At 32.6% G+C, this 9,127-nt stretch overlaps 1 protein-coding gene across 2 annotated transcripts in view; it reads right to left on the bottom strand.

The window, feature by feature from the left end:
• Nucleotides 1–9,127, bottom strand: part of LOC108671835 — an 82,553-nt gene that overhangs the window by 53,143 nt on the left and 20,283 nt on the right. The window contains exon 2 of one of the 2 annotated variants that reach the window (XM_018159430.2): nt 4,159–4,177. The gene's annotated coding sequence lies outside the window, so the exon portion shown is untranslated. Of the gene's footprint in view, nt 1–4,130; nt 4,178–9,127 lie in introns of both variants that reach the window. The other variant, XM_018159429.2, reaches the window with a different exon arrangement.

Here is a 9,127-nt window from a genome sequence, read left to right on the forward strand (position 1 = left end):
CCCCCCCCCCTCTTCCCCATCATTACCCCACGGCACGCAACAGACTCTCATTCATAACATTCCTGAGGCAGCAAGTAAAACATTCATGAAGAAACATTCATTGATGTTGAATGACATGGACGAATTACGCTTAACTTGACAAACGACTTCAAATTCAACGGAAGACATAACGTAAAGTTAGAAGCAATTTTTTCACAAATTCATTAATTAATTCAGGATTAATATCACTAATTACCTGAATATTCACAACTTTAAAATTTTAAATGAATTTAGGACATGGAAAACGTCTATTCTACTTATATTTTGTAATAAATTCTTAAAAGATAAACATCATGATAACAATTTAATAAAAAAATTTCGTGAACAGTTAAAAGTTGCACGTGTTGTTGTTATATAAAAATTTTGAATATATAACGCATTTTTTTCATATAGGTAATATTTTTTCATATATAACGCAGTTCAAATAATTAATTGCCAATTATGCGCGGGCAAACCAAGAGCGTCTGATTAAGTGCTAAACTCTGATTAAAATCGTGCTGAATTCTCAATAAAATTATGCTGAATTCTGAATAAATTCAATTTGGTAAATCGAATTGGTGAAATATTGCTGTATATAAAAAGTATAAATGCATATAATACACTAGTTTTTCAACGCCACTATTCAACTAATTGAATTACAGTTGACTACAAATGTTAAATGAAAATGCGTGAGCTGTATTTCCATTACGGAGAAACTTCGCACTAATGCTATACATAATTGTATAGTCGCACCTAATGACTATACAAAAAACACACAGAAAGCGTGACTATACATCAAGAAAAAGTTATTCTTCTTGGCAACCCTGCGGGCGAGAAGCTCTAGAACGGTTGTCAGGCGTCTCACTCATATGAATATGTGAGATTTGTCCAAATATCGATGCACTTCTTGCCATTGCGTGGGTCATCCTTACCCATTTTGGCTCGGGAAAAATGGCGAATCAGTACTGCGTGCAAAAAATGTGTCACTTTTTGGAAAATATTTGACACATTTATTTTTTCGCGTGTAAGGGAGTGCCAAGCGCAGCTTTCGATTTCTCAAGCAATTATGAGACTAATTAAAAATAATTGAGGAGGAAAAAAATATAGAAAAATATGTAGCCATATGGCCAGACGGTGAGAATATTTCGAAGAAAGCGCAAGCGAATTCGGGAAAGTTAGGAAAGTTGCTCATGCAGCCAAGCACTCAGAGAAATGAGTGAGACTTTGTCTAAATAAAGATGCAGTTGCTGACCACGTGTGGGTCATTGCTATACTCTATACGTGCGCTCTCTGCTCGTGCTGTGGGTAATAGTGTCACTATTTGGACAATATGACCCATTATTTTTTCTGGGTGCACATGCGTACGTTTACACGGATATTCACTCGCATAAATATCGGTGTGTAAGTGTAAAAGTAATGTAAAAGTAAAAAAAAGTAAGTAAAATCAATTTACTTCCTTTAAGCTCCCTTAAATTAAAGTATATTAAGTCATAGATGGAAAAAATTTTGTCCATTTTTCATCACAATTATGAGTAGAATTAATTTTATTATACCTTATATTCTAACGCACATATTTCTCTTATATTCTCTATATAAGATATTATCTTTGATATTAATATTATCTAAAAGATATTATCTTTTTATCTTTATATAATATAAGATATATCTTTGTATTCTAACGCACAAAATAAACGACAAAGACTGCTAGTTTTGTGCACCGGAAGTGATCCCTGACATTTAAATCTCAACCACAAAATTTCCGGCGCATGCCATGGCCACTTGACCGTTAAACTGCCTTAAAGTCACGAAAAACTTAAAAAAAGTCACGAAAAAAAAAACGGAAAAATTCACAAAAAACGGGAGTGGACTCGCGCGCGCTCATCGCTTTAAAATTAGATTTTTAATTTAAAAGATGGCCAGCAGGATCGATTTTTTAATTTTAAATTAAAATTTAAAATTCTTTAGCAGGAAGATGGAAGGCGAGTAGAATGACACAACCTACGGTCATTGTGTTCCGAACTCCTTCTTTGCAAACACTTCATATATGTAAATTAGTTAATCATTGATTAGTTATTAAGTATTAGTATTAGTTTATTATTGATTATCATTACGACTATACGGCAGAGACTTCATAACTGAAGTATGAACGTAGCCAGGGTTCATTATGTCGCTTAACTTATTCTTGGTTCATGTTTCACACAGTAAAATTGTTTAAAGTTAGTCAATAATATGAGTATAATAATATTGAAATTACAGTTAGTCAAAAATATGATTATATTAGATTAAATATTACAGTTAGTCAATAATATGACTATAATAATATTAATATTACAGTTAGTCAATAATATGATTATAATAATAATCTTTCTGCACGTAGCACTGATAAGCCATTTTATCAGGCCAAACTGGGTCAGAATAGCCCACAAAATGGCAAAAATGCATCACTATTTGGACAAAGTCTTACACATTTCTCTGAGTGTACTGGGGAGCATATATATAGCAGTGAGAGAGAAGCAGCACAAGTGAGTGAGCGAAATATATACATACATACACATATACAGTTGCGTGTTATACTGTATATAGTTATATATAAATAGCTTATATAGAGGTATATTCTATAGCAACTACACACCTTAATAATTATTCAAGATGAACATGATTAATATAATTTAATAATTGTTTTACAAACATTCCATCATTCTGATATAAAAATCAGTCTCTCAATTTAATGTTAATTACGCCGTTTTTCATAATTAATCCTATAATTATAATTATAGATTAGGCAGTGAAATCTTGAGAACACAAATTTAATGAAAAAAATATAGGCATATAAAAAATTTTTACTATGTGAAGCGGTGCTTTTAGCGAGCTATATTTACTAATTTAATATTTATTGTTCATTATAAATTCATTCCTGAAAATTAATAATAATAAGAAGAGCGCATTTCATCACAGTATAATTGGGTTCATCATTGACGCGACATTTTTATAAAAAGAACATAGAAACGAATTGCAATCGCATTTTTTCTCAACAAAATTATATGAATAATAATTTGCTCTTAAATAAAATAATTATAAACAATAATCTCCTCTTGCATTTGAAATTTCCTCCATAAACAAGGAAATCGTCTAATCTCATCCAATAACTAAACAATAATCAATAAATATTCTACTTAACCATTATTCTACGTCCGCTTTCAGCTCTTGCTGTGTGCATGGAAGCGAGTCGTTATTTTGACAATTTTACCCGTGTATTTTTCTGAGTGTACAGCAGTGTAGGTGCGGTATGACCGACGTTTACCGCACTTCCGGTCACGACGGCAGGCGTGTATATATATACGCTGGGTTGCTATGACGACCAGTACAGCTTAATCATAACAAACCTAAACATCATAACTTACGCACTATAACATCTGGGGTCGTAATATTGTGAGAAATTCTTCATTTCTCACAAAGAACTAATTTTTCGGGAATTCTTAAGTATTTCAAAATTTTGTTAACTGTATTAAATATAAAAGGTTCATTGAATTTTTATTTCTTTACCTTAGTATCCTGTCGATTGTGTGAAAATATCCCAATAATAAAAATGGTTACGAGTTTGTAACTCCATCAGCCAATCACTGACGGCTTCTCTAGCTAAACCCGCCACACAGACGAGATATTGGCCGCTACGTTCACTACAAATACTTCAACAAGTTTTATTTCAGTTAGGAAAAAAAACAGATACAGATTCTGTAAGAAATATGAAGCGAGCTTCTAATTGTACACGAGCTCTAGATTCAATCATTATAAATGTGCAAATTATCAATTAAGTACTTAGATTATTATTTCCATTAAATCGCAAGGTAATCAAATACTCATAAACAAAGTAAAAGGTAAATAAATTCTGGAATATTAGAAAAAACAGCAGTAATGGACGATATGGTTCAAAGTATCTGAAAAAAACTGATGGGTCATATTGTCCAAAAGGGACACACTTTCTGCGAGGGGCTTAACACACTTTCTGTTAGTACTGGGCTTAAATGGGTAAAAACGACCCATGCAATGAAGTGCAAGAAGTGCATCGCTATTTGGACAAAGTGTCACACATTTCTCTGAGTGTATCGACTCACCTAAGAAAGCTTAATTGATTGCACGTACGTTGCCCAGGACTGACAATCTGCACAGGAAAAGAATACATTAGTCATTCATTAAATAATAATAATCACAATAATTCAAGTGAGATTCATTTTAAATTGCAACGAAGCAATACATCACTTAAAAAATGTGCTTCAATATCTATTTGAAATTTTTTTATATCCTAGAGAAAAATGGTGGTTGAAGAGATAATAAGAAGAGATAAATTTTATAATTTTTGCCACGCTTAAAAAAATTAATTGAACCATGTGTGTGAACCATGTAGGTAAACTATTGCCGATCCACAAGAATGGGTTCGATTATTTTCATTTGTATCATCGGTGGGAGTTTCTAAGAATATTTTCCCACACATTTCTCGGAGTATCATCCAATCATCCGACACTTGTTCTTGTTAGACTGCAGGAAGACATACGAAGACAGTACGTATATATATCACTCAGAGAAATTAATTAGAGTTTGTCCCAATAGCGATGCACTCTTTACACTTGTGTATGTCATCCTGACCCTGTGTAGCCTGGCAAAAGAACGTATCAGCGATACACGCAGAAAGTGTGTCACTATTTGGACGAAATGACCCATCATTTTCTCTGAGTCCTTGGATTGCAATAAAAGTTTTGCGTTTCAACACATCAATTGAAGAATAGAAATAATTTTATTATTAAAATTTACAGTTTTATTTCTCGTTTATTAATTAAAAGCCATATCTGTTAGTGATCCAAACGAAATCAAGGAATAATAGAATAAAAAAAAGCGCTCGCGTAACAGGTTAAAATTATGACTCAAAATTCTACGATGAATGTAGTTTCGTTCAAAGAGAACAATCTCGTCAGTGATAAATTCAATAAAAAAGTATAAATGAAAACAATTATTTATACAATCAGCAATGGTTTTCTATGCCAACCCATGTTGGCATAGAAAAAAAGTATCAGTGTTACGAGCCGAAAGTGTATCTCCATTGGGACAAAATGGCTCATTTATTTTTCTAAGTATACGCCTAGTAGAACATTCGTAAGTTTATTACCAGACTGTAAACATATACAGCAAGCCAACACCGCCATATGAGCTAACCGACTAGGTATAGGCATGGGATGTTGATATCGGAGGTTGAAATAACGCTCACATATGACGTTGAAATAACGTTGATATATTACGATGTAACGACGTTGATACCTGACATTTAAATTATGTCGATATTTGACGTTGAAATCACGTTGAGATCTAACGCTAGAATAGCGTTGATATCTAACGCTTAACCAAAAACAACGTTTATTAAACGTTTCAACGAAATCAACTCGAAATCAAGATAGGTTAAACGATATCAACTCAAAATCAACAGTTTTCAAATCAACTTGTAATCAATGTCATATCAATTAAATCAACGTTTCTCGACGTCATTTGCCTAGAATGAAACAAATTATCCAACGAAGTGAAAACTATAAAATTATAGAATCGAATGAAAATAACTTAAAGTTATACAATAATAAATTCGTTTGCCATAAAAGGCTTATGGCTCGGCACATAACATGCAACGGTCTACGTCATACGGAGCGTGACGAGGCAATCTTAACAATGAAGAAGAAACGATCATTAATTCGACTCCATCATCCAGAAAAAAATATCGTAAAAATATCTTTGAAGTAAATATAATTTTTTCAAGAATTAACAGGGTTTTTATTTGGAAAAACATATTAGGAATTCGGATTGATTAAATTTGGATTTTATAGAGAATATTTTATAGATAGAGAGAGAGACGTTTCCTATCGTCTCATAGATTTTGAAAGTTGGGTGAATCGGAGTGATCTACTCCACCAAATTTACGTTACGTTCAGGTTCAAGATACCGGTATTCATTACTTATCGTTTTGTCAGGTAGGCTGCCGAGTGGCATTTGATTTGGCACGTGAATAAGGTTCTCTTTTTTTGGAAGCGTCACGGCAAAGAAAATACAAAGAGAGGGTTGTAATGAAACACTGATACATTTCATATTAAATTGAGAAATTCAAGTTCACCTCCTACTTTAACAAATATCTCTAGTGTGAAAAAGGGTGAGCTGAACATAATCAAAGTCCGAATTCCTATAATGGAATTTCCCTCGCCAACGTTCGATGCTTCCCACGGTCTCGCAATAACGGCCCGCATTCCTAGCATTCTTAACATCTACGCATAATACATGTTCAATATTACCTATGTTCAATATTACCTACTTTATTCAGGATGAAGCTCAGACGTATTAAACTTTAATTTAACATTTGTGTCGTAGACAATAACATTCAAATTTTTTAGATCAACTAAATGAGATTAACTATACGATATTAAAACGATTGAAAATTATGCTTAGTAAAATACAGCCGTGACATTCAGCCGCGCGTGTACTAAGTATTTATAACGGAAGAACTTTTAAAACTTACATCATGTACAAATTCGTTACAGATTGATCGCTCAGATTGTATGGACAGCAGCACCGGTGCTGTGATAGTTAATAACCAATAACTTAGTTTTCAGTTTATATAAACCATAAATGATCAACATCAGCAAATTAAAGTTCTAGGTGAACCTTGTTACTAATTCAAAAAATTTAGTATAGATATTGAACTGATAAAAAGCGAATATGAAATATTCTTGAAATACCATCATTCGAATCGTCACAGAATGTTTGTACGTATGAAGGTTGACTAGAGTTTGTCCGAACATAATTGGACACAAAATATATTTACGGCGCATGCTTTACAGCACTCAAGTTATTATAATATTTAATACAAATCAACAGGTAAGAAATACACTGCAATGTGTGTATGAATACATAAAGCGTCTGATTGGTGTATTTAAAATTATAATAAAAGCGAGGTGTATTTAAAGTTATAATGAAAGCGACTAGAAATGTTCTAACCACTATAATAAATTTTTTACCTCGCACAGCCTACAATACACGTGCATTATTAAAAGAAAAAAAAAGGTTGATAACAATCAGCTTTCCCTTGATTGTCATACAATGGAAGGCTTGGGGCAAGCAATCCCTGTAAACAAAAGAACTTTACATGATACGTCATACGTTATAATTTTACAACTTCTCGCTCTGCAGGAGATGCAAGCTTTACTCAAGCTTAATTTTTTTAATACTTTGGATGACTATTCGATATTCCATTAAATGTTTGAATGAGTATCAAGTTTGATAAAATTCCAAGCTCAAACTTTGCTAAACTCTGCATTTAAATTTTTTTGGAAATTACACGAACAAGTTTTTGGGAACATTGGCGAAGTTCTGCATTAAATATTTGTACATAATTATGAGCAGCAGCGACGTGGGAATAATTTCAAAGTTTTATGAAAACTTCTACCTTCAAAAAGGTTATCTTCGCAAATTTATGCAATAAACACTTTTAAAAAGTTATGAGCAGCAACAATGTGAGAACATTCGCCAAATCCGGCATTTGAAACTATTATACTTTATACTTGCGAATCTCTGCACTCAAAAAGTTATTAAGCTAATCTCTGCATTCAAAATTTTTTATTTTTTGCAAATCTCTGAATTCAAAAAAAATTTATTTTTAAATCTTAGCATTCAAAAAGTTTCTATTTGCAAATCTCTGCATTCAAAAATTAAATTTTGCAAATCTCATCATTCAAAAAGTTTTTAAGCTAATCACTGCATTCAAAAATTTTTTGCTTGAAAATCTTTGCATTCAAAGAAGATTTTGTTTGCGAATCTCTGCATTAAGCACTTTTTAAGAGCAGCAAAAATGATGGATTATTTGTTAATTTGTAGTCTGCAGTAGAGGCATCACACGAACCTCTCACTAATGCGTTAGTGAGATGCTACCTCACGCATCCCTGTCACTGTGACATGCTATTGTTGTTAGTGTACATGTTCTGGCATGTAATACTTGATGTAACTTCCTTATAATTAGGTCAACAGATTTAATCTCATCGCCTTTAAAATAATGTTTATAGTAAAATTATTTAATTACTTATCTTCTTGTAGACATAAAATGTTATAAAGAAAGTTTACAGTATACACACATTAATGTCCTGCAGACCCAAAATTTTGCACTCAATAATTTCCATTCATTCATTCATTAATTGTTAGAAATTTATTATAAACTTCATAAACTAGTGGACACTTCATAACTCGACAATACTTTTTGATACAGATTTCAAGCGATTTTCTTCAGTACCTTCAGATCTAAGTTCAGACTCTATACAGACTTCTGGTCAAGCAATTAATTTGTACGAGATATCAATACAAATAAAAACGCAGTTCTCATAACGAATTAAACGGTACCTATAAAATAATTCAAGGAATTGCCTTATTTCATAAGATAGTTCCGGATTTCACTAAGATTAAAGTAACGACGTTCAAACTCCGACGATTATCTTCAAATTATGATTTGAAGATTATCTGTTTGTGATCGAATTTTTCTATATTTTGGATCGCCTTGGTTGATTGATGTTAATCATAAAAAGTTTGCCTTTATTATAATATTAATTAATACTAAAGTTTCACCTTATCGATCTTAAACAAATACTCGAAGCCTAAAACCAAAGATTATAATATGAAGGATTGATACCAGAGTCACTCAAAAAATGCATGGTTCCGATTGTCCAAATAGTGGGACACTTTCTTACCAACAACACGAGTAGAATAAACAGGATGACACGCACTAGGCAAATGGCGCAACGGTATTTGGACAAAGCCCCAATCATTTATTACATCACTAATTGGACAAAGCCCCAATCATTTCTTGCATCGTTAATTGGACAAAGTCCCAATCATTTCTTGCATCGTTAATTGGACAAAGTCCCAATCATTTCTTGCATCGCTAATTGGACTAAGTCCCAATCATTTACTGCATCACTAATTGGACAAAGTCCCAATCATTTATTGCATCGCTAATTGGACAAAGTCCCAATCATTTACTGCATCACTAATTGGACAAAGTCCCAATCATTTATTGCATCACTAATTGGACAAAGTC

This window comes from Hyalella azteca, unplaced genomic scaffold (assembly GCF_000764305.2).
Source record: "Hyalella azteca isolate HAZT.00-mixed unplaced genomic scaffold, Hazt_2.0.2 contig16467, whole genome shotgun sequence".
Lineage (NCBI taxonomy): Eukaryota > Metazoa > Arthropoda > Malacostraca > Amphipoda > Hyalellidae > Hyalella > Hyalella azteca.